The sequence below is a fragment of the Odontesthes bonariensis genome, chromosome 24, assembly GCF_027942865.1.
Source record: "Odontesthes bonariensis isolate fOdoBon6 chromosome 24, fOdoBon6.hap1, whole genome shotgun sequence".
In the NCBI taxonomy this organism is placed as follows: Eukaryota; Metazoa; Chordata; class Actinopteri; order Atheriniformes; family Atherinopsidae; genus Odontesthes; species Odontesthes bonariensis.
The window spans coordinates 28171335-28197783 of NC_134529.1; the positions used below are offsets into that span (position 1 = coordinate 28171335).

Here is a 26449-nt window from a genome sequence, read left to right on the forward strand (position 1 = left end):
TGTACCGAATTTCATCGTCCCACGCGAAACTAATCCTATTGCGGGGACAATTTTTAAGCACCGTAGGGGGCGCTACAGAGCCAATGAGCGACTCCCAAAAATATAAAGTTTAGATTCTTTCATGTCGTCGACTGGCAGGTGGTGCTCGCAAAATTTCCTGAGTTTTCGCATACCTTTTGCAAAGAATAAGAAAGAATAATAATAACTAGAAAGCTGCAAGCAGCTGTGAGCGGGACCGAGGTGTGCGTACGTTGGGATGTGCGTACGTTGGGCATGCGCTGGACGCTGGAGCTGCAGCTCTGCCCACACGCACGATACCCGCTGTGTACTTACGAGCACAGCATAACCCCAATGCGGAGGGGTTTTTGAAAATTTCTAGGGGGCGCCACTGAGCCATTTTTCTCCGCCCACACACGATACCCTTTACATACGTACGAGGTGCCTCCATGTCTTAAGAGTAACTTGGCTAAGTTTGAAGCTTGTAGCATTAAATCTGTGGGAGGAGTTTGATAAAATGTGAGGTATGGAAAAAAAAGACGTTTCTGACCACCAGCAGGTGGCGCTGTTGGTGGATGTCACTATTTTATCTATGCGCATTCAGGCTGGGTCCAGCTATCACCGTATGAAGTTTGGGACAGATTGGATAATGTATGTGGAAGTTATAAGCGACTTAATTTTTCATGGTGAGTCATAACTTTGAGGCGTCGCCACGGCTACGCCCTTTGAGGTTTGAAAAAGTTTCTCCATGACTCTTTCCCCCCATGTCTTAAGAGTAACCTGGCCAAGTTTGAAGCTTGTAGCATTAAATCTGTAGGACGAGTTCGATCAAATGCGAGATGTGGAAAAAAAGAGATGTTTCCGACCACCAGCAGGTGGCGCTATAGGTGGATGTCGTTATGATAATATGTACGCGTTCAGGCTGGGTCCAGCATTCACCGTATGAAGTTTGGGACAGATTGGATAATGTATGTGGGAGTTATAAGCGACTTCATTTGTTGTGGCGAGTGATGGCGAGTCATCGAACTTTGAGGAGTTGCCACGCCCACGCCCTTTAAGTTTTGAAAAAGTTTCTCCATGAATTTCTCCCCCCATGTCTTGAGAGTAACCTGGCCAAGTTTGAAGTCTGTAGCATGAAATCTGTAGGACAAGTTCGATCTTATGCAAGGCGTGGAATCGGCCAAAAATGGCACGAAAACGCACTTTCCATCCAAAATGGCCGCCTTCCTGTGTACGTGGCACCGTGATGGCAAGAGACTTTTTGGTGCGTCTGGGCATGATGAATGAGTGTACCGAATTTCGTCGTCCCACGCGAAACTAATCCTATTAAGGGGACCATTTTTATGCACCGTAGGGGGCGCTACAGAGCCAATGAGCAACTCCCAAAGATATAATGTTTAGATTCTTTCATGTCGTCGACTGGCACGTGGCGCTTGCAAAATTTCCTGAGTTTTCGCATACCTTTTGCAAAGAATAAGAAGAATAACTAGAAAGCTGCAAGCAGCTGTGAGCGGGACCGAGTGTGCGTACGTTGGGATGTGCGCACGTTGGGCATGCGCTGGACGCCGTAGTCGCGCAGCTCTACCCACACGCACGATTCCCATTGCGTACGTACGAGCACACAATAACCCCAATGCGGAGGGGTTTTTGAAAAGTTCTAGGGGGCGCCACTGAGCCATTTTGCTCCGCCCACACACAATACCCTTTACATACGTACGAGGTCGTCAGGGTGGACGTGAGTACAGAGTTTCATGACTTTGCGATGATGATAAGGCTTTCATATTGCAAACGCCATCACACGATTTTCACCTCTGGCCACGCCCACACCGTTCAGAGTTTGGAAAAGTTTCTCCATGAAGTTTTGCCCTCATGTCTTAAGAGTAACCTGGCCAAGTTTGAAGATTTTAGCATGAAATATGTAGGAGGAGTTTGATCAAATAAGAGGTGTGGAAAAAAATGAAGTTTCCAACCACCATTAGGTGGCGCTGTAGGTGGATATCACTTTTTTATATGTGCACGTTCAGGCTGGGTCCAGCATTCACCGTATAAAGTTTGGGACAGATTGGATAATGTTTGTGGGAGTTATAAGCGATTTGATTTTTTATGGCGAGTCATAAATTTGAGGCGTCGCCACGGCCACGCCCTTTGAGGTTTGAAAAAGTTGGCCAATGATTTTTTCCCCCCATGTCTTAAGAGTAACCTGGCCAAGTTTGAAGCTTGTAGCAGGAAATCTGTAGGAGGAGTTTGATCAAATGCGAGGTGTGGAAAAAAAAAGACATTTCCAACCACCAGCAGGTGGCGCTATAGGTGGATGTCACTATTTTATAGGTGCGCGTTCAGGCTGGGTCCAGCAATCACCGGTTGAACTTTGGGAAAGATTGGATAATATATGTGGGAGTTATAAGCGACTTAATATTTTGTGGCGAGTGATGGCGAGTCATCGAACTTTGAGGCGTCGCCACGGCCACGCCCTTTAAGTTTTGAAAAAGTTGGCCAATGAATTTTTCCCTCCATGACTTAAGAGTAGCCTGGCCAAGTTTGAAGTCTGTAGCATTAAATCTGTAGGACAAGTTCGATCTTATACAAGGTGTGGAATCGGTCAAAAATGGCACGAAAACGCACTTTCCATCCAAAATGGCCGACTTCCTGTGGACGTGGGACCATGGTGGCCTGAGACTTTTTTGTAAGTCTTGGCATGATGAATGAGTGTACCGAATTTCGTCGTCCCACGCGAAACTAATCCTATTGCGGAGACCCTTTTTAAGCATTATAGGGGGCGCTACAGAGCCAATGAGCGACTCCCAAAAATATAAAGTTTAGATTCTTTCATGTCGTCGACTGGCAGGTGGCGCTTGCAAAATTTCCTGAGTTTTCGCATACCTTTTGCAAAGAATAAGAAAGAAAGAATAATAATAATAATAAACCTTACAGATACAATAGGGTCCTTGCAGTTTCACTGCTCGGTCCCTAATAATAAACCTTACAGATACAATAGGGTCCTTGCAGTTTCACTGCTCGGTCCCTAATAATAACTAGAAAGCTGCAAGCAGCTGTGAGCGGGACCGAGGTGTGCGTACGTTGGGATGTGCGCACGTTGGGCATGCGCTGGACGCCGTAGTCGCGCAGCTCTGCCCACACGCACGATTTCCATTGCGTACGTACGAGCACGCAATAACCCCAATGCATAGGGGTTTTTGAACATTTCTAGGGGGCGCCACTGAGCCATTTTGCTCCGCCCACACACAATACCCTTTACATACGTACGAGGTCGTCAGGATGGACGTGTGTACCAAGTTTCATGACTTTACGATGATGATAAGGCTTTCATATTACAAACGCCATCACACGATTTTCACCTCTGGCCACGCCCACACCGTTCAGAGTTTGGAAAAGTTTCTCCATGAAGTTTAGCCCTCATGTCTTAAGAGTAACCTGGCCAAGTTTGAAGATTTTAGCATGAAATATGTAGGAGGAGTTTGATCAAAGAAGAGGTGTGGAAAAAAAAGACGTTTCCGATCACCAGTAGGTGGCGCTGTAGGTGTATATCACTATCTTATATGTGCGCGTTCAGGTTGGGTCCAGCATTCACCGTATCAAGTTTGGGACAGATTGGATAATGTATGTGGGAGTTATAGGCGACTTAATTTTTTATGGCGAGTCATAAATTTGAGGCGTCGCCACGGCCACGCCCTTTGAGGTTTGAAAAAGTTGGCCAATGATTTTTCCCCCCCCATGTCTTAAGAGTAACCTGGCCAAGTTTGAAGCTTGTAGCATGAAATCTGTAGGAGGAGTTTGATCAAATGCGAGGTGTGGAAAAAAAAAGACATTTCCAACCACCAGCAGGTGGCGCTATAGGTGGATGTCACTATTTTACATGTGCGCGTTCAGGCTGGGTCCAGCAATCACCGGTTGAACTTTGGGAAAGATTGGATTATGTATGTGGAAGTTATAAGCAACTTAATTTGTTGTGGCGAGTGATGGCGAGTCATCAAACTTTGAGGCGTCGCCACGGCCACGCCCTTTAAGTTTTGAAAAAGTTTCTCCATGAATTTCCCCCCCCATGTCTTAAGAGTAACCTGGCCAAGTTTGAAGTCTGTAGCATGAAATCTGTAGGACAAGTTCGATCTTATACAAGGCGTGGAATCGGCCAAAAATGGCACGAAAACGCACTTTCCATCCAAAATGGCCGCCTTCCTGTGTACGTGGCACCGTGATGGCATGAGACTTTTTTGTGCGTCTGGGCATGATGAATGAGTGTACCGAATTTCGTCGTCCCACGCGAAACTAATCCTATTAAGGGGACCATTTTTATGCACCGTAGGGGGCGCTACAGAGTCAATGAGCGACTCCCAAAAATATAAAGTTTAGATTCTTTCATGTCGTCGACTGGCAGGTGGCGCTCGCAAAATTTCCTGAGTTTTCGCATACCTTTTGCAAAGAATCGGAAGAAGAATGATAATAATCCTTACAGATACAATAGGGTCCTTGCAGTTCCTGCTCGGTCCCTAATAATAATAACTAGAAAGCTGCAAGCAGCTGTGAGCGGGACCGAGGTGTGCGTACGTTGGGATGTGCGCACGTTGGGCATGCGCTGGACGCCGTAGTCGCGCAGCTCTGCCCACACGCACGATTTCCATTGCGTACGTACGAGCACGCAATAACCCCAATGCATAGGGGTTTTTGAACATTTCTAGGGGGCGCCACTGAGCCATTTTGCTCCGCCCACACACAATACCCTTTACATACGTACGAGGTCGTCAGGATGGACGTGTGTACCAAGTTTCATGACTTTACGATGATGATAAGGCTTTCATATTACAAACGCCATCACACGATTTTCACCTCTGGCCACGCCCACACCGTTCAGAGTTTGGAAAAGTTTCTCCATGAAGTTTAGCCCTCATGTCTTAAGAGTAACCTGGCCAAGTTTGAAGATTTTAGCATGAAATATGTAGGAGGAGTTTGATCAAAGAAGAGGTGTGGAAAAAAAAGACGTTTCCGATCACCAGTAGGTGGCGCTGTAGGTGTATATCACTATCTTATATGTGCGCGTTCAGGTTGGGTCCAGCATTCACCGTATCAAGTTTGGGACAGATTGGATAATGTATGTGGGAGTTATAGGCGACTTAATTTTTTATGGCGAGTCATAAATTTGAGGCGTCGCCACGGCCACGCCCTTTGAGGTTTGAAAAAGTTGGCCAATGATTTTTCCCCCCCCATGTCTTAAGAGTAACCTGGCCAAGTTTGAAGCTTGTAGCATGAAATCTGTAGGAGGAGTTTGATCAAATGCGAGGTGTGGAAAAAAAAAGACATTTCCAACCACCAGCAGGTGGCGCTATAGGTGGATGTCACTATTTTACATGTGCGCGTTCAGGCTGGGTCCAGCAATCACCGGTTGAACTTTGGGAAAGATTGGATTATGTATGTGGAAGTTATAAGCGACTTAATTTTTTGTGGCGAGTGATGGCGAGTCATCAAACTTTGAGGCGTCGCCACGGCCACGCCCTTTAAGTTTTGAAAAAGTTGGCCAATGAATTTTTCCCTCCATGTCTTAAGAGTAACCTGGCCACGTTTGAAGTCTGTAGCATTAAATCTGTAGGACAAGTTCGATCTTAAGCAAGGCGTGGAATCGGTCAAAAATGGCACGAAAACGCACTTTCCATCCAAAATGGCCGCCTTCCTGTGTACGTGGGACCATGGCGGCATGAGACTTTTTTTTGCGTCTGGGCATGATGAATGAGTGCACCGAATTTTGTCGTCCCACGCGAAACTAATCCTATTAAGGGGACCATTTTTAAGCATCATAGGGGGCGCTACAGAGTCAATGAGCGACTCCCAAATATATAAAGTTTAGATTCTTTCATGTTGTCGACTGGCAGGTGGCGCTCGCAAAATTTCCTGAGTTTTCGCATACCTTTTGCAAAGAATAAGAAAGAAAGAAAGAATAACTAGAAAGCTGCAAGCAGCTGTGAGCGGGACCGAGTGTGCGTACGTTGGGATGTGCGCACGTTGGGCATGCGCTGGACGCCGTAGTCGCGCAGCTCTGCCCACACGCACGATTTCCATTGCGTACGTACGAGCACGCAATAACCCCAATGCATAGGGTTTTTTGAAAATTTCTAGGGGGCGCCACTGAGCCATTTTGCTCCGCCCACACACAATACCCTTTACATACGCACAAGGTCGTCAGGGTGGACGTGTGTACCAAGTTTCATGACTTTACGATGATGATAAGGCTTTCATATTACAAACGCCATCACACGATTTTCACCTCTGGCCACGCCCACACCGTTCAGAGTTTGGAAAAGTTTCTCCATGAAGTTTTGCCCTCATGTCTTAAGAGTAACCTGGCCAAGTTTGAAGATTTTAGCATGAAATATGTAGGAGGAGTTTGATCAAATAAGAGGTGTGGAAAAAAATGAAGTTTCCGACCACCATTAGGTGGCGCTGTAGGTGGATATCACTTTTTTGTATGTGCACGTTCAGTCTGGGTCCAGCATTCACCGTATGAAGTTTGGGACAGATTGGATAATGTATGTGGGAGTTATAAGCGACTTAATTTTTTATGGCGTGTCATAAATTTGAGGCGTCGCCACGGCCACGCCCTTTAAGTTTTGAAAAAGTTGGCCAATGAATTTTTCGGCCCACGTCCTAAGAGTAGCCTGGCCAAGTTTGAAGCGTTTAGCATGAAATCTGTAGGAGGAGTTTGATAAAATGCGAGGTGATGAAAAAAAAAGACATTTCCAACCACCAGCAGGTGGCGCTATAGGTGGATGTCACTATTTTATATGTGCACGTTCAGGCTGGGTCCAGCATTCACCGTATGAAGTTTGGGACAGATTGGATAATGTATGTGGGAGTTATAAGCGACTTCATTTTTCGTGGCGAGTGATGGCGAGTCATCAAACTTTGAGGCGTCGCCACGGCCACGCCCTTTAAGTTTTGAAAAAGTTGGCCAATGAATTTTTCCCTCCATGTCTTAAGAGTAACCTGGCCAAGTTTGAAGTCTGTAGCATTAAATCTGTAGGACAAGTTCGATCTTATACAAGGCGTGGAATCGGTCAAAAATGGCACGAAAACGCACTTTCCATCCAAAATGGCCGCCTTCCTGTGTACGTGGGACCATGGCGGCAATAGACCTTTTTGTGCGTCTGGGCATGATGAATGAGTGTACCAAATTTCGTCGTTCCACGCGAAACTAATCCTATTGCGGAGACCATTTTTAAGCATCATAGGGGGCGCTACAGAGTCAATGAGCGACTCCCAAAAATATAAAGTTTAGATTCTTTCATGTCGTCGACTGGCAGGTGGCGCTTGCAAAATTTCCTGAGTTTTCGCATACCCTTTGCAAAGAATAAGAAAGAAAGAAAGAATAATAATAACTAGAAAGCTGCAAGCAGCTGTGAGCGGGACCGAGATGGCGTACGTTGGGATGTGCGTACGTTGGGCATGCGCTGGACGCTGGAGCCGCAGCTCTGCCCACACGCACGATACCCTCTGCGTACGTACGAGCACATCATAACCCCAATGCGGAGGGGTTTTTGAAAATTTCTAGGGGGCGCCACTGAGCCATTTGGCTCCGCCCACACACAATACCCTTTACATACGTACGAGGTCATCAGGGTGGACGTGTGTGCCAAGTTTCATTAAGTTGCGATGATGATAAGGCTTTCAAATCACAAACGCCATCACACGATTTTCACCGCCTGAACACGCCCACACAGTTCAGTTTTTGGAAAAGTTTCTCAAGATTTTTCTTCCCCCCTAGCTAAAGAGTAATCTGGCCAAGTTTGGAGCTGTTACCATAAAATCTGTAGGAGGAGTTCGATCAAATGCGAGTTGTTGAAAAAAAAGACGTTTCCGATCACCAGTAGGTGGCGCTGTAGGTGTATATCACTATCTTATATGTGCACGTTCAGGTTGGGTCTAGCAATCACTGTATGACGTTTGGGACAGATTGGATAATGTATGTGGGAGTTATAGGCGACTTAATTTTTTATGGCGAGTCATAAATTTGAGGCGTCGCCACGGCCACGCCCTTTAAGTTTTGAAAAAGTTGGCCAATGATTTTTTCCCCCCTTGTCTTAAGAGTAACCTGGCCAAGTTTGAAGCATTTAGCATTAAATATGTAGGAGGAGTTTGATCAAATGCGAGGTGTGGGAAAAAAAGACATTTCCAACCACCATTAGGTGGCACTGTAGGTGGATATCACTTTTTTGTATATGCACGTTCAGGCTGGGTCCAGCATTCACCGTATGAAGTTTGGGTCAGATTGGATAATGTATGTGGGAGTTATAAGCGACTTAATTTTTTATGACGCGTCATAAATTTGAGGCGTCGCCACGGCCACGCCCTTTAAGTTTTGAAAAAGTTGGCCAATGAATTTTTCGGCGCATGTCTTAAGAGCAACCTGGCCAAGTTTGAAGGTTTTTGTATTAAATATGTAGGAGGAGTTCGATCAAATGCGAGGTGTGGAAAAAAAAAGACATTTCCAACCACCAACAGGTGGCGCTATAGGTGGATGTCACTATTTTATATGTGAGCTTTCAGTCTGGGTCCAGCATTCACCGTATGAAGTTTGGGACAGATTGGATAATATATGTGGGAGTTATAAGCGACTTCATTTTTCGTGGCGAGTGATGGCGAGTCATCAAACTTTGAGGCGTCGCCACGGCCACGCCCTTTAAGTTTTGAAAAAGTTGGCCAATGAATATTTCCCTCCATGTCTTAAGAGTAACCTGGCCAAGTTTGAAGTCTGTAGCATTAAATCTGTAGGACAAGTTCGATCTTAAGCAAGGCGTGGAATCGGTCAAAAATGGCACGAAAACGCACTTTCCATCCAAAATGGCCGACTTCCTGTGTACGTGGGACCATGGCGGCAAGAGACTTTTTTGTGCGTCTGGGCATGATGAATGAGTGTACCGAATTTCGTCGTCCCACGCGAAACTAATCCTATTGCGGGGACCATTTTTAAGCATCATAGGGGGCGCTACAGAGCCAATGAGCGACTCCCAAAAATATAAAGTTTAGATTCTTTCATGTCGTCGACTGGCAGGTGGTGCTCGCAAAATTTCCTGAGTTTTCGCATACCTTTTGCAAAGAATAAGAAAGAAAGAAAGAATAATAATAATAACTAGAAAGCTGCAAGCAGCTGTGAGCGGGACCGAGGTGTGCGTACGTTGGGATGTGCGTACGTTGGGCATGCGCTGGACGCTGGAGCTGCAGCTCTGCCCACACGCACGATACCCGCTGTGTACTTACGAGCACAGCATAACCCCAATGCGGAGGGGTTTTTGAAAATTTCTAGGGGGCGCCACTGAGCCATTTTTCTCCGCCCACACACGATACCCTTTACATACGTACGAGGTCGTCAGGGTGGACGTGTGTACCAAGTTTCATTACCTTGAGATGATGATAAGGCTTTCAAATCACAAACGCCATCACACGATTTTCACCGCATGGCCACGCCCACACCGTTCAGAGTTTGGAAAAGTTTCTCCATGAATTGTTGCCTCCATGTCTTAAGAGTAACTTGGCTAAGCTTGAAGCTTGTAGCATTAAATCTGTGGGAGGAGTTTGATAAAATGTGAGGTATGGAAAAAAAAGACGTTTCTGACCACCAGCAGGTGGCGCTGTTGGTGGATGTCACTATTTTATCTATGCGCATTCAGGCTGGGTCCAGCTATCACCGTATGAAGTTTGGGACAGATTGGATAATGTATGTGGAAGTTATAAGCGACTTAATTTTTCATGGTGAGTCATAACTTTGAGGCGTCGCCACGGCTACGCCCTTTGAGGTTTGAAAAAGTTTCTCCATGACTCTTTCCCCCCATGTCTTAAGAGTAACCTGGCCAAGTTTGAAGCTTGTAGCATTAAATCTGTAGGACGAGTTCGATCAAATGCGAGATGTGGAAAAAAAGAGATGTTTCCGACCACCAGCAGGTGGCGCTATAGGTGGATGTCGTTATGATAATATGTACGCGTTCAGGCTGGGTCCAGCATTCACCGTATGAAGTTTGGGACAGATTGGATAATGTATGTGGGAGTTATAAGCGACTTCATTTGTTGTGGCGAGTGATGGCGAGTCATCGAACTTTGAGGAGTTGCCACGCCCACGCCCTTTAAGTTTTGAAAAAGTTTCTCCATGAATTTCTCCCCCCATGTCTTGAGAGTAACCTGGCCAAGTTTGAAGTCTGTAGCATGAAATCTGTAGGACAAGTTCGATCTTATGCAAGGCGTGGAATCGGCCAAAAATGGCACGAAAACGCACTTTCCATCCAAAATGGCCGCCTTCCTGTGTACGTGGCACCGTGATGGCAAGAGACTTTTTGGTGCGTCTGGGCATGATGAATGAGTGTACCGAATTTCGTCGTCCCACGCGAAACTAATCCTATTAAGGGGACCATTTTTATGCACCGTAGGGGGCGCTACAGAGCCAATGAGCAACTCCCAAAGATATAATGTTTAGATTCTTTCATGTCGTCGACTGGCACGTGGCGCTTGCAAAATTTCCTGAGTTTTCGCATACCTTTTGCAAAGAATAAGAAGAACTAGAAAGCTGCAAGCAGCTGTGAGCGGGACCGAGGTGTGCGTACGTTGGATGTGCGCACGTTGGATGTGCGCACGTTGGGGCATGCGCTGGATGCCGTAGACGCGCAGCTCTGCCCACAAGCACGATACCCTCTGCGTACGTACGAGCACATAATAACCCCAATGCGGAGGGGTTTTTGAAAATTTCTAGGGGGCGCCACTGAGCCATTTTGCTCCGCCCACACACAATACCCTTTACATACGTACAAGGTCGTCAGGGTGGACGTGTGTACCAAGTTTCATGACTTTGAGATGATTATAAGGATTTGAAATCACAAACGCCATCACAAGATTTTCACCTCTGGCCACGCCCACACCGTCCAGAGTTTGGAAAAGTTTCTCCATGAATTGTTGCCCTCATGTCCTAAGAGTAGCCTGGCCAAGTTTGAAGCGTTTAGCATTAAATATGTAGGAGGAGTTTGATCAAATGCGAGGTGTGGAAAAAAAAAGATATTTCCAACCACCAGCAGGTGGCGCTGTAGGTGGATGTCTCTATTTTATATGTACACATTCAGGCTGGGTCCAGCATTCACCGTATGAAGTTTGGGACAGATTGGATAATGTTTGTGGGAGTTATAAGCGACTTCATTTTTTATGGCGAGTCATAAATTTGAGGCGTCGCCACGGCCACGCCCTTTGAGGTTTGAAAAAGTTGGCCGATGGTTTTTTCCCCCCATGTCTTAAGAGTAACCTGGCCAAATTTTAAGCTTGTAGCATGAAATCTGTAGGAGGAGTTTGATAAAATGCGAGGTGTGGAAAAAAAAAGTAATTTCCAACCACCAGCAGGTGGCGCTATAGGTGGATGTCACTATTTTATATGTGCACGTTCAGGCTGGGTCCAGCAATCACCGGTTGAACTTTGGGAAAGATTGGATTATGTATGTGGAAGTTATAAGCAACTTAATTTTTCGTGGCGAGTGATGGCGAGTCATCAAACTTTGAGGCGTCGCCACGGCCACGCCCTTTAAGTTTTGAAAAAGTTGGCCAATGAATTTTTCCCTCCATGTCTTAAGAGTAACCTGGCCAAGTTTGAAGTCTGTAGCATGAAATCTGTAGGACAAGTTCGATCTTAAGCAAGGCGTGGAATCGGTCAAAAATGGCACGAAAACGCACTTTCCATCCAAAATGGCCGACTTCCTGTGGACGTGGCACATTGGCGGCCTGAGACTTTTTTGTGCGTCTGGGCATGATGAATGAGTGTACCAAATTTCGTCGTCCCACGCAAAACTAATCCTATTGCGGGGACAATTTTTAAGCATCATAGGGGGCGCTACAGAGTCAATAAGCGACTCCCAAAAATATAAAGTTTAGATTCTTTCATGTCGTCGACTGGCAGGTGGCGCTCGCAAAATTTCCTGAGTTTTCGCATAACTTTTGCAAAGAATAAGAAAGAAAGAATAATAATAACTAGAAAGCTGCAAGCAGCTGTGAGCGGGACCGAGGTGTGCGTACGTTGGATGTGCGCACGTTGGGGCATGCGCTGGATGCCGTAGTCGCGCAGCTCTGCCCACACGCACGATACCCTCTGCGTACGTACGAGCACATAATAACCCCAATGCGGAGGGGTTTTTGAAATTTTCTAGGGGGCGCCACTGAGCCATTTTGCTCCGCCCACACACAATACCCTTTACATACGTACGAGGTCGTCAGGGTGGACGTGTGTGCCAAGTTTCATGACTTTACGATGATGATAAGGCTTTCATATTACAAACGGCATCACACGATTTTCACCTCTGGCCACGCCCACACCGTTCAGAGTTTGGAAAAGTTTCCCCATGAAGTTTTGCCCTCATGTCTTAAGAGTAACCTGGCCAAGTTTGAAGATTTTAGCATGAAATATGTAGGAGGAGTTTGATCAAAGAAGAGGCCTGGAAAAAAATGAAGTTTCCAACCACCATTAGGTGGCGCTGTAGGTGGATATCACTTTTTTGTATGTGCACGTTCAGGCTGGGTCCAGCATTCACCGTATGAAGTTTGGGACAGATTGGATAATGTATGTGGGAGTTATAAGCGACTTAATTTTTTATGGCGCGTCATTAATTTGAGGTGTCGCCACGGCCACGCCCTTTAAGTTTTGAAAAAGTTGGCCAATGATTTTTTCGGCCCATGTGTTAAGAGCAACCTGGCCAAGTTTGAAGGTTTTTGTATTAAATATGTAGGAGGAGTTCGATCAAATGCGAGGTGTGGAAAAAAAAAGACATTTCCAACCACCAGCAGGTGGCGCTATAGGTGGATGTCACTATTTTATATGTGAAATTTCAGTCTGGGTCCAGCATTCACCGTATGAAGTTTGGGACAGATTGGATAATATATGTGGGAGTTATAAGCGACTTCAATTTTCGTGGCGAGTGATGGCGAGTCATCAAACTTTGAGGCGTCGCCACGGCCACGCCCTTTAAGTTTTGAAAAAGTTGGCCAATGAATTTTTCCCTCCATGTCTTAAGAGTAACCTGGCCAAGTTTGAAGTCTATAGCATTAAATCTGTAGGACAAGTTCGATCTTAAGCAAGGCGTGGAATCGGTCAAAAGTGGCACGAAAACGCACTTTCCATCCAAAATGGCCGCCTTCCTGTGTACGTGGGACCATGGCGGCAAGAGACTTTTTTTTGCGTCTGGGCATGATGAATGAGTGTACCGAATTTCGTCGTCCCACGCGAAAATAATCCTATTAACGGGACCATTTTTAAGCATCATAGGGGGCGCTACAGAGTCAATGAGCGACTCCCAAAAATATAAAGTTTAGATTCTTTCATGTTGTCGACCGGCACGTGGCGCTCGCAAAATTTCATGAGTTTTCGCATACCTTTTGCAAAGAATAAGAAAGAATAATAATAACTAGAAAGCTGCAAGCAGCTGTGAGCGGGACCGAGGTGTGCGTACGTTGGGATGTGCGTACGTTGGGCATGCGCTGGACGTTGGAGCCGCAGCTCTTCCCACACGCACGATACCCGCTGTGTACTTACGAGCACAGCATAACCCCAATGCGGAGGGGTTTTTGAAAATTTCTAGGGGGCGCCACTGAGCCATTTTTCTCCGCCCACACACGATACCCTTTACATACGTACGAGGTCGTCAGGGTGGACGTGTGTACCAAGTTTCATTACCTTGAGATGATGATAAGGCTTTCAAATCACAAACGTCATCACACGATTTTAACCGCATGGCCACGCCCACACCGTTCAGAGTTTGGAAAAGTTTCTCCATGAATTGTTGCCTCCATGTCTTAAGAGTAACTTGGCTAAGTTTGAAGTTTGTAGCATTAAATCTGTGGGAGGAGTTTGATAAAATGTGAGGTATGGAAAAAAAAGACGTTTCTGACCACCAGCAGGTGGCGCTGTTGGTGGATGTCACTATTTTATCTATGCGCGTTCAGGCTGGGTCCAGATATCACCGTATGAAGTTTGGGACAGATTGGATAATATATGTGGAAGTTATAAGCGACTTAATTTTTCATGGCGAGTCATAACTTTGAGGCGTCGCCACGGCCACGCCCTTTGAGGTTTGAAAAAGTTGATCAATGATTTTTTTCCCCCCATGTCTTAAGAGTAACCTGGCCAAGTTTGAAGCTTGTAGCATTAAATCTGTAGGACGAGTTCGATCAAATGCGAGATGTGGAAAAAAAGAGATGTTTCCGACCACCAGCAGGTGGCGCTATAGGTGGATGTCGTTATGATAATATGTACGCGTTCAGGCTGGGTCCAGCATTCACCGTATGAAGTTTGGGACAGATTGGATAATGTATGTGGGAGTTATAAGCGACTTCATTTGTTGTGGCGAGTGATGGCGAGTCATCGAACTTTGAGGAGTTGCCACGCCCACGCCCTTTAAGTTTTGAAAAAGTTTCTCCATGAATTTCCCCCCCCATGTCTTAAGAGTAACCTGGCCAAGTTTGAAGTCTGTAGCATGAAATCTGTAGGACAAGTTCGATCTTATACAAGGTGTGGAATCGGTCAAAAATGGCACGAAAACGCACTTTCCATCCAAAATGGCCGACTTCCTGTGGACGTGGGACCATGGCGGCCTGAGACTTTTTTGTGCGTCTTGGCATGATGAATGAGTGTACCGAATTTCGTCGTCCCACGCGAAACTAATCCTATTGCGGGGACAATTTTTAAGCATCGTAGGGGGCGCTACAGAGCCAATGAGCGACTCCCAAAAATATAAAGTTTAGATTCTTTCATGTCGTCGACCGGCAGGTGGTGCTCGCAAAATTTCCTGAGTTTTCGCATACCTTTTGCAAAGAATAAGAAAGAAAGAATAATAATAACTAGAAAGCTGCAAGCAGCTGTGAGCGGGACCGAGTGTGCGTACGTTGGGATGTGCGTACGTTGGGGCATGCGCTGGACGCCGTAGTCGCGCAGCTCTGCCCACACGCACGATTCCCAATGCGTACGTACGAGCACACAATAACCCCATTGCAGAGGGGTTTTTGAAAATTTCTAGGGGGCGCCACTGAGCCATTTTGCTCCGCCCACACACAATACCCTTTACATACGTACGAGGTCGTCAGGGTGGACGTGTGTACCAACTTTCATGACTTTGCGATGATGATAAGGCTTTCATATTACAAACGCCATCACACGATTTTCACCTCTGGCCACGCCCACACCGTTCAGAGTTTGTAAAAGTTTCTCCAGGAAGTTTTGCCCTCATGTCTTAAGAGTAACCTGGCCAAGTTTGAAGATTTTAGCATGAAATATGTAGGAGGAGTTTGATCAAATAAGAGGTGTGGAAAACAATGAAGTTTCCGACCACCATTAGGTGGCGCTGTAGGTGGATATCACTTTTTTATATGTGCACGTTCAGGCTGGGTCCAGCATTCACCGTATGAAGTTTGGGACAGATTGGATAATGTATGTGGGAGTTATAAGCGACTTAATTATTTATGGCACGTCATAAATTTGAGGCGTCGCCACGGCCACGCCCTTTAAGTTTTGAAAAAGTTGGCCAATGATTTTTTCGGCCCATGTCCTAAGAGTAGCCTGGCCAAGTTTGAAGCGTTTAGCATGAAATATGTAGGAGGAGTTTGATCAAATAAGAGGTGTGGAAAACAATGAAGTTTCCGACCACCATTAGGTGGCGCTGTAGGTGGATATCACTTTTTTATATGTGCACGTTCATGCTGGGTCCAGCATTCACCGTATGAAGTTTGGGACAGATTGGATAATGTATGTGGGAGTTATAAGCGACTTAATTTTTTATGGCACGTCATAAATTTGAGGCGTCGCCACGGCCACGCCCTTTAAGTTTTGAAAAAGTTGGCCAATGATTTTTTCGGCCCATGTCCTAAGAGTAGCCTGGCCAAGTTTGAAGCGTTTAGCATGAAATATGTAGGAGGAGTTTGATCAAATAAGAGGTGTGGAAAACAATGAAGTTTCCGACCACCATTAGGTGGCGCTGTAGGTGGATATCACTTTTTTATATGTGCACGTTCATGCTGGGTCCAGCATTCACCGTATGAAGTTTGGGACAGATTGGATAATGTATGTGGGAGTTATAAGCGACTTAATTTTTTATGGCACGTCATAAATTTGAGGCGTCGCCACGGCCACGCCCTTTAAGTTTTGAAAAAGTTGGCCAATGATTTTTTCGGCCCATGTCCTAAGAGTAGCCTGGCCAAGTTTGAAGCGTTTAGCATGAAATATGTAGGAGGAGTTTGATCAAATAAGAGGTGTGGAAAACAATGAAGTTTCCGACCACCATTAGGTGGCGCTGTAGGTGGATATCACTTTTTTATATGTGCACGTTCATGCTGGGTCCAGCATTCACCGTATGAAGTTTGGGACAGATTGGATAATGTATGTGGGAGTTATAAGCGACTTAATTTTTTATGGCGCGTCATAAATTTGAGGCGTCGCCACGGCCACGCCCTTTAAGTTTTGAAAAAGTTGGCCAATGATTTTTTCGGCCCATGTCCTAAGAGTAGCCTGGCCAAGTTTGAAGCGTTTAGCATTAAATATGTAGGAGGAGTTCGATCAAATGCGAGGTGTGGAAAAAAAAAGACATTTCCAACCACCAGCAGGTGGCGCTATAGGTGGATGTCACTATTTTATATGTGCGCGTTCAGGCTGGGTCCAGCAATCACCGGTTGAACTTTGGGAAAGATTGGATTATGTATGTGGAAGTTATAAGCGACTTAATTTTTCGTGGCGAGTGATGGCGAGTCATCAAACTTTGAGGCGTCGCCACGGCCACGCCCTTTAAGTTTTGAAAAAGTTGGCCAATGAATTTTTCCCTCCATGTCTTAAGAGTAACCTGGCCAAGTTTGAAGTCTGTAGCATTAAATCTGTAGGACAAGTTCGATCTTAAGCAAGGCGTGGAATCGGTCAAAAATGGCACGAAAACGCACTTTCCATCCAAAATGGCCGACTTCCTGTGGACGTGGGACCATGGCGGCATGAGACTTTTTTGTGCGTCTTGGCATGATGAATGAGTGTACCGAATTTCATCGTCCCACGCGAAACTAATCCTATTGCGGGGACAATTTTTAAGCACCGTAGGGGGCGCTACAGAGCCAATGAGCGACTCCCAAAAATATAAAGTTTAGATTCTTTCATGTCGTCGACTGGCAGGTGGTGCTCGCAAAATTTCCTGAGTTTTCGCATACCTTTTGCAAAGAATAAGAAAGAATAATAATAACTAGAAAGCTGCAAGCAGCTGTGAGCGGGACCGAGGTGTGCGTAGGTTGGATGTGCGTACGTTGGGCATGCGCTGGACGCTGTAGGCGCGCAGCTCTGCCCACACGCACGATATCCTCTTCGTACGTACGAGCACATAATATTCCCAATGCGGAGGGGTTTTTGAAAATTTCTAGGGGGCGCCACTGAGCCATTTTGATCCGCCCCCACACGATACCCTTTACATATGTACGAGGTCGTCAGGGTGGACGTGTGTGCCAAGTTTCATGACCTTGAGATAATGATAAGTCTTTCAAATCACAAACGCTATCACAAGATTTTCACCTCCTGGCCACGCCCCCACCGTTAAGAGCTTGTAAAAGTTTCTCAAGAGTTTTCTTCCCCCCTAGCTTAAGAGTAATCTGGCCAAGTTTGGAGCTGTTACCATAAAATCTGTAGGAGGAGTTCGATCAAATGCGAGTTGTTGAAATAAAAAGATGTTTCCGATCACCAGTAGGTGGCGCTGTAGGTGTATATCACTATCTTATATGTGCCCGTTCAAGCTGGGTCCAGCAATCACTGTATGAAGTTTGGGACAGATTGGATAATGTATGTGGGAGTTATAAGCGACTTAATTTTTTATGGCGCGTCATAAATTTGAGGCGTCGCCACGGCCACGCCCTTTGAGTTTTGAAAAAGTTTCTCCATGATTCTTTCCCCCCATGTCTTTAGAGTAACCTGGCCAAGTTTGAAGTCTGTAGCATCAAATCTGTAGGACGAGTTCGATCAAATGCGAGGTGTGGAAAAAAAAAGACGTTTCCGACCACCAGCAGGTGGCGCAATAGGTGGATGATACTATGATAATATGTACGCGTTCAAGCTGGGTCCAGCATTCACCGTATGAAGTTTGAGACAGATTGGATAATGTATGTGAGAGTTATAAGCGACTTAATGTTTTGTGGCGAGTGATGGCGAGTCATCAAACTTTGAAGCATCGTCACGGCCACGCCCTTTAAGTTTTGAAAAAGTTTCTCAATGAATTTTTCCCTCCATGTCTTAAGAGTAACCTGGCCAAGTTTGAAGTCTGTAGCATTAAATCTGTAGGACAAGTTCGATCTTATGCAAGGTGTGGAATCGGTCAAAAATGGCACGAAAACGCACTTTCCATCCAAAATGGCCGCCTTCCTGTGGACGTGGGACCATGGCGACATGAGACTTTTTTGTGCGTCTGGGCATGATGAATGAGTGTACCGAATTTCTTTGTCCCACGCGAAACTAATCCTATTAACGGGACCATTTTTAAGCATCATAGGGGGCGCTACAGAGTCAATGAGCGACTCCCAAAAATATAAAGTTTAGATTCTTTCATGTTGTCGACCGGCACGTGGCGCTCGCAAAATTTCATGAGTTTTCGCATACCTTTTGCAAAGAATAAGAAGACGGAAGAATAATAAACCTTACAGATACAATAGGGTCCTTGCAGTTTCACTGCTCGGTCCCTAATAATCCTTACAGATACAATAGGGTCCTTGCAGTTTCACTGCTCGGTCCCTAACTAGAAAGCTGCAAGCAGCTGTGAGCGGGACCGAGGTGTGCGTACGTTGGATGTGCGCACGTTGGGGCATGCGCTGGATGCCGTAGTCGCGCAGCTCTGCCCACACGCACGATACCCTCTGCGTACGTACGAGCACATAATAACCCCAATGCGGAGGGGTTTTTGAAATTTTCTAGGGGGCGTCACTGAGCCATTTTGCTCCGCCCACACACAATACCCTTTACATACGTACGAGGTCGTCAGGGTGGACGTGTGTGCCAAGTTTCATGACTTTACGATGATGATAAGGCTTTCATATTACAAACGGCATCACACGATTTTCACCTCTGGCCACGCCCACACCGTTCAGAGTTTGGAAAAGTTTCCCCATGAAGTTTTGCCCTCATGTCTTAAGAGTAACCTGGCCAAGTTTGAAGATTTTAGCATGAAATATGTAGGAGGAGTTTGATCAAAGAAGAGGCCTGGAAAAAAATGAAGTTTCCAACCACCATTAGGTGGCGCTGTAGGTGGATATCACTTTTTTGTATGTGCACGTTCAGGCTGGGTCCAGCATTCACCGTATGAAGTTTGGGACAGATTGGATAATGTATGTGGGAGTTATAAGCGACTTAATTTTTTATGGCGCGTCATTAATTTGAGGTGTCGCCACGGCCACGCCCTTTAAGTTTTGAAAAAGTTGGCCAATGATTTTTTCGGCCCATGTGTTAAGAGCAACCTGGCCAAGTTTGAAGGTTTTTGTATTAAATATGTAGGAGGAGTTCGATTAAATGCGAGGTGTGGAAAAAAAAAGACATTTCCAACCACCAGCAGGTGGCGCTATAGGTGGATGTCACTATTTTATATGTGAGCTTTCAGTCTGGGTCCAGCATTCACCGTATGAAGTTTGGGACAGATTGGATAATATATGTGGGAGTTATAAGCGACTTCAATTTTCGTGGCGAGTGATGGCGAGTCATCAAACTTTGAGGCGTCGCCACGGCCACGCCCTTTAAGTTTTGAAAAAGTTGGCCAATGAATTTTTCCCTCCATGTCTTAAGAGTAACCTGGCCAAGTTTGAAGTCTATAGCATTAAATCTGTAGGACAAGTTCGATCTTAAGCAAGGCGTGGAATCGGTCAAAAGTGGCACGAAAACGCACTTTCCATCCAAAATGGCCGCCTTCCTGTGTACGTGGGACCATGGCGGCAAGAGACTTTTTTTTGCGTCTGGGCATGATGAATGAGTGTACCGAATTTCGTCGTCCCACGCGAAACTAATCCTATTAACGGGACCATTTTTAAGCATCATAGGGGGCGCTACAGAGTCAATGAGCGACTCCCAAAAATATAAAGTTTAGATTCTTTCATGTTGTCGACCGGCACGTGGCGCTCGCAAAATTTCATGAGTTTTCGCATACCTTTTGCAAAGAATAAGAAAGAATAATAATAACTAGAAAGCTGCAAGCAGCTGTGAGCGGGACCGAGTGTGCGTACGTTGGGATGTGCGCACGTTGGGCATGCGCTGGACGCCGTAGTCGCGCAGCTCTGCCCACACGCACGATTCCCATTGCGTACGTACGAGCACACAATAACCCCAATGCATAGGGGTTTTTGAAAATTTCTAGGCGGCGCCACTGAGCCATTTTTCTCCGCCCACACACGATACCCTTTACATACGTACGAGGTCGTCAAGGTGGACGTGTGTACCAAGTTTCATGACCTTGAGATGATGATAAGGCTTTCAAATCACAAACGCCATCACACGATTTTCACCGCATGGCCACGCCCACACCAATCAGAGTTTGGAAACGTTTCTCCATGAATTGTTGCCCCCATGTCTTAAGAGTAACCTGGCCAAGTTTGAAGGTTTTTGCATGAAATATGTAGGAGGAGTTTGATCAAATAAGAGGTGTGGAAAAAAAATGATGTTTCCAACCACCAGCAGGTGGCACTATAGGAGGATGTCACTATGATAATATGTACGCGTTCAGGCTGGGTCCAGCATTCACCGTATTAAGTTTGGGACAGATTGGATAATGTATGTGGGAGTTATAATCGACTTAATTTTTTATGGCGCGTCATAAATTTGAGGCGTCGCCACGGCCACGCCCTTTAAGTTTTGAAAAAGTTGGCCAATGATTTTTTCGGCCCATGTCCTAACAATAGCCTGGCCAAGTTTGAAGCGTTTAGCATTAAATATGTAGGAGGAGTTTGATCAAATGCGAGGTGTGGAAAAAAAAAGACATTTCGAACCACCAGCAGGTGGCGCTATAGGTGGATGTCACTATTTTATAGGTGCGCGTTCAGGCTGGGTCCAGCAATCACCGGTTGAACTTTGGGTAAGATTGGATTATGTATGTGGAAGTTATAAGCAACTTAATTTTTCGTGGCGAGTGATGGCGAGTCATTAAACTTTGAGGCGTCGCCACGGCCACGCCCTTTAAGTTTTGAAAAAGTTGGCCAATGAATTTTTCCCTCCATGTCTTAAGAGTAACCTGGCCAAGTTTCAAGTCTGTAGCATGAAATCTGTAGGACAAGTTCGATCTTAAGCAAGGCGTGGAATCGGTCAAAAATGGCACGAAAACGCACTTTCCATCCAAAATGGCCGACTTCCTGTGGACGTGGGACCATGGCGTCCTGAGACTTTTTTGTGCGTCTTGGCATGATGAATGAGTGTACCGAATTTCGTCGTCCCACGCGAAACTAATCCTATTGCGGGGACCATTTTTAAGCATCATAGGGGGCGCTACAGAGCCAATGAGCGACTCCTAAAAATTTAAAGTTTAGATTCTTTCATGTCGTCGACTGGCAGGTGGTGCTCGCAAAATTTCCTGAGTTTTCGCATACCTTTTGCAAAGAATAAGAAAGAATAATAATAATAACTAGAAAGCTGCAAGCAGCTGTGAGCGGGACCGAGGTGTGCGTACGTTGGGATGTGCGCATGTTGGGGCATGCGCTGGACGCTTGAGCTGCAGCTCTGCCCACACGCACGATACCCTCTGCATACTTACAAGCACATAAAAACCCAAATGCGGAGGGGTTTTTGAAAATTTCTAGGGGGCGCCACTGAGCCATTTTGCTCCGCCCACACACGATACCCTTTACATACGTACGAGGTCATCAGGGTGGACGTGTGTACCAAGTTTCATGACCTTGCGATCATGATAAGGCTTTCAAATCACAAACGCCATCACACGATTTTCACCGCCTGGCCACGCCCACACCATTCTGAGTTTGGAAAAGTTTCTCCATGAATTTTTCCCCCCATGTCTTAAGAGTAACCTGGCCAAGTTTGAAGCCTGTAGCATTAAATCTGTAGGAGGAGTTTGAGGTGTGGAAAAAAAAGACGTTTCCAACCCCCAGCAGGTGGCGCTGTAGGTGTTTATCACTGTTTTATATGTGCGCATTCAGGCTGGGTCCAGCAATCACCGTATGAAGTTTGGGACAGATTGGATAATGTATGTGGAAGTTATAAGCGACTTAATTTTTCATGGCGAGTCATAAATTTGAGGCGTGGCCACGGCCACGCCCTTTGAGGTTTGAAAAAGTTTCTCCATGAATTTTTCCCCCCATGTCTTAAGAGTAACCTGGCCAAGTTTGAAGCCTGTAGCATTAAATCTGTAGGAGGAGTTTGAGGTGTGGAAAAAAAAGACGTTTCCAACCCCCAGCAGGTGGCGCTGTAGGTGTTTATCACTGTTTTATATGTGCGCATTCAGGCTGGGTCCAGCAATCACCGTATGAAGTTTGGGACAGATTGGATAATGTATGTGGAAGTTATAAGCGACTTAATTTTTCATGGCGAGTCATAAATTTGAGGCGTCGCCACGGCCACACCCTTTGAGGTTTGAAAAAGTTGGCCAATGATTTTTTCCCCCCATGTCTTAAGAGTAACCTGGCCAAGTTTGAAGCTTGTAGCATGAAATCTGTAGGAGGAGTTTGATCAAATGCGAGGTGTGGAAAAAAAAAGACATTTCCAACCACCAGCAGGTGGCGCTATAGGTGGATGTCACTATTTTACATGTGCGCGTTCAGGCTGGGTCCAGCAATCACCGGTTGAACTTTGGGAAAGATTGGATTATGTATGTGGAAGTCATAAGCGACTTAATTTTTTGTGGCGAGTGATGGCGAGTCATCAAACTTTGAGGCGTCGCCACGGCCACGCCCTTTAAGTTTTGAAAAAGTTGGCCAATGAATTTTTCCCTCCATGTCTTAAGAGTAACCTGGCCAAGTTTGAAGTCTGTAGCATTAAATCTGTAGGACAAGTTCGATCTTAAGCAAGGCGTGGAATCGGTCAAAAATGGCACGAAAACGCACTTTCCATCCAAAATGGCCGCCTTCCTGTGTACGTGGGACCATGGCGGCAGGAGACTTTTTTTTGCGTCTGGGCATGATGAATGAGTGTACCGAATTTCGTCGTCCCACGCGAAACTAATCCTATTAAGGGGACCATTTTTAAGCATCATAGGGGGCGCTACAGAGTCAATGAGCGACTCCCAAAAATATAAAGTTTAGATTCTTTCATGTCGTCGATTGGCAGGTGGCGCTCGCAAAATTTCCTGAGTTTTTGCATACCTTTTGCAAAGAATAAGAAAGAAAGAAAGAAAGAATAATAATAATAACTAGAAAGCTGCAAGCAGCTGTGAGCGGGACCGAGGTGTGCGTACGTTGGAATGTGCGTACGTTGGGGCTGGAGCTGGACGCTGTAGTCGCGCAGCTGTGCCCTAACACACGATACCCTCTGCGTATGTACAAACACATAATGACCCCAATGCGGAGGGGTTTTTGAAAATTTCTAGGGGGCGCCACTGAGCCATTTTGCTCCACCCACACACGATACCCTTTACATACGTACGAGGTCATCAGGGTGGACGTGTGTACCAAGTTTCATGACTTTGCGATGATGATAAGGCTTTCAAATCATAAAGGCCATCACACGACTTTCACCGCCTGGCTACGCCCACACCATTCAGAGTTTGGAAAAGTTTCTCCATGAATTTTCGCCCCCATGTCTTAAGAGTAACCTGGCCAAGTTTGAAGCTTGTAGCATTAAATCTGTAGGAGGAGTTTGAGGTGTGGAAAAAAAAGACGTTTCCAACCACCAGCAGGTGGCGCTATAGGTGTTTATCACTATGATAATATGTACGCGTTCAGGCTGGGTCCAGATATCACCGTATGAAGTTTGGGACAGATTGGATAATGTATGTGGGAGTTATAAGCAACTTAATTTTTAATGGCGAGTCATAAATTTGAGGCGTCGCCACGGCCACGCCCTTTGAGGTTTGAAAAAGTTTCTCCATGAATTTTCGCCCCCATGTCTTAAGAGTAACCTGGCCAAGTTTGAAGCTTGTAGCATTAAATCTGTAGGAGGAGTTTGAGGTGTGGAAAAAAAAGACGTTTCCAACCACCAGCAGGTGGCGCTATAGGTGGATGTCACTATGATAATATGTACGCGTTCAGGCTGGGTCCAGCATTCACCGTATGAAGTTTGGGACAGATTGGATAATGTATGTGGGAGTTATAAGCGACTTAATTTTTTGAGGCGAGTGATGGCGAGTCATCAAACTTTGAAGCGTCGTCACGGCCACGCCCTTTAAGTTTTGAAAGAGTTTCCCCATGAATTTTTCCCCCCATGTCTTAAGAGTAATCTGGCTAAGTTTGAAGTTTGTAGCATTAAATCTGTGGGAGGAGTTTGATAAAATGAGAGGTATGGAAAAAAAAGACGTTTCTGACCACCAGCAGGTGGCGCTGTTGGTGGATGTCACTATTTTATCTATGCGCGTTCAGGCTGGGTCCAGATATCACCGTATGAAGTTTGGGACAGATTGGATAATGTATGTGGAAGTTATAAGCGACTTAATTCTTCATGGCGAGTCATAACTTTGAGGCGTCGCCACGGCCACGCCCTTTGAGGTTTGAAAAAGTTTCTCCATGACTCTTTCCCCCCATGTCTTAAGAGTAACCTGGCCAAGTTTGAAGCTTGTAGCATTAAATCTGTAGGACGAGTTCGATCAAATGCGAGATGTGGAAAAAAAGAGATGTTTCCAACCCCCAGCAGGTGGCGCTATAGGTGGATGTCGTTATGATAATATGTACGCGTTCAGGCTGGGTCCAGCATTCACCGTATGAAGTTTGGGACAGATTGGATAATGTATGTGGGAGTTATAAGCGACTTCATTTGTTGTGGCGAGTGATGGCGAGTCATCGAACTTTGAGGAGTTGCCACGGCCACGCCCTTTAAGTTTTGAAAAAGTTTCTCCATGAATCCCCCCCCCCATGTCTTAAGAGTAACCTGGCCAAGTTTGAAGTCTGTAGCATTAAATCTGTAGGACGAGTTCGATCTTATGCAAGGCGTGGAATCGGTCAAAAATGGCACGAAAACGCACTTTCCATCCAAAATGGCCGCCTTCCTGTGTACGTGGGACCATGGCGGCATGAGACTTTTTTGTGCGTCTGGGCATGGTGAATGAGTGTACCGAATTTCTTTGTCCTACGCGAAACTAACCCCATTGCGGGCACCATTTTTAAGCATCATAGGGGGCGCTACAGAGCCAATGAGCAACTCCCAAAGATATAATGTTTAGATTCTTTCATGTCGTCGACTAGCACGTGGCGCTCGCAAAATTTCCTGAGTTTTCGCATACCTTTTGCAAAGAATAAGAAGAACTAGAAAGCTGCAAGCAGCTGTGAGCGGGACCGAGGTGTGCGTACGTTGGGATATGCGCACGTTGGGGCATGCGCTGGACGCTGGAGCCGCAGCTCTGCCCACACACACGATACCCTCTGCGTACGTACGAGGACATAATAACTCCAATGCGGAGGGGTTTTTGAAAATTTCTAGGGGGCGCCACTGAGCCATTTTGCTCAGCCCACACACGATACCCTTCACATACGTACGAGGTGGTAAGAATGGACGTGTGTGCCAAGTTTCATGACGTTGTGATGATGATAAGGCTTTCAAATCACAATCGCCATCACACGATTGTCACCGCCTGGCCACGCCCACACCGTTCAGAGTTTGGAAAAGCTTCTCAAGAGTTTTCTTCCCCCCTAGCTTAAGAGTAACCTGGCCAAGTTTGAAGATTTTACCATTAAATATGTAGGAGGAGTTCGATCAAATGCGAGGTGTGAAAAAAAAAGATGTTTCCAACCACCAGCAGGTGGCGCTATGGGTGGATGTCACTATGATAATATGTACGCGTTCAGGCTGGGTCCAGCATTCACCGTATGAAGTTTGGGACAGATTGGATAATGTATGTGGGAGTTATAAGCAACTTAATTTGTTGTGGCGAGTGATGGCGAGTCATAGAACTTTGAGGCGTCGCCACGGCCACGCCCTTTGAGGTTTGAAAAAGTTTCTCCATGAATTTTTCCCCCCATGTCTTAAGAGTAGCCTGGCCAAGTTTGAAGTCTGTAGCATTAAATCTGTAGGACAAGTTCGATCTTATACAAGGTGTAGAATCGGTCAAAAATGGCACGAAAACGCACTTTCCATCCAAAATGGCCGACTTCCTGTGGACGTGGGACCATGGCGGCATGAGACTTTTTTGTGCGTCTGGGCATGATGAATGAGTGTACCGAATTTCGTCGTCCCACGCAAAACTAACCCCAATGTGTGGACCATTTTTAAGTACCCTAGGGGGCGCCACTGAGCCACTTTGCTCCGCCCACACACGATACCCTTCACATACGTACGAGGTGTTCAGGATGGACGTGT

At 45.9% G+C, this 26449-nt stretch overlaps 1 protein-coding gene across 4 annotated transcripts in view; it reads right to left on the reverse strand.

The window, feature by feature from the left end:
• epha7 (eph receptor A7) overlaps nt 1–26449 on the reverse strand; it is a 147504-nt gene that overhangs the window by 13714 nt on the left and 107341 nt on the right. The gene's annotated exons all lie outside the window — the stretch shown is intronic.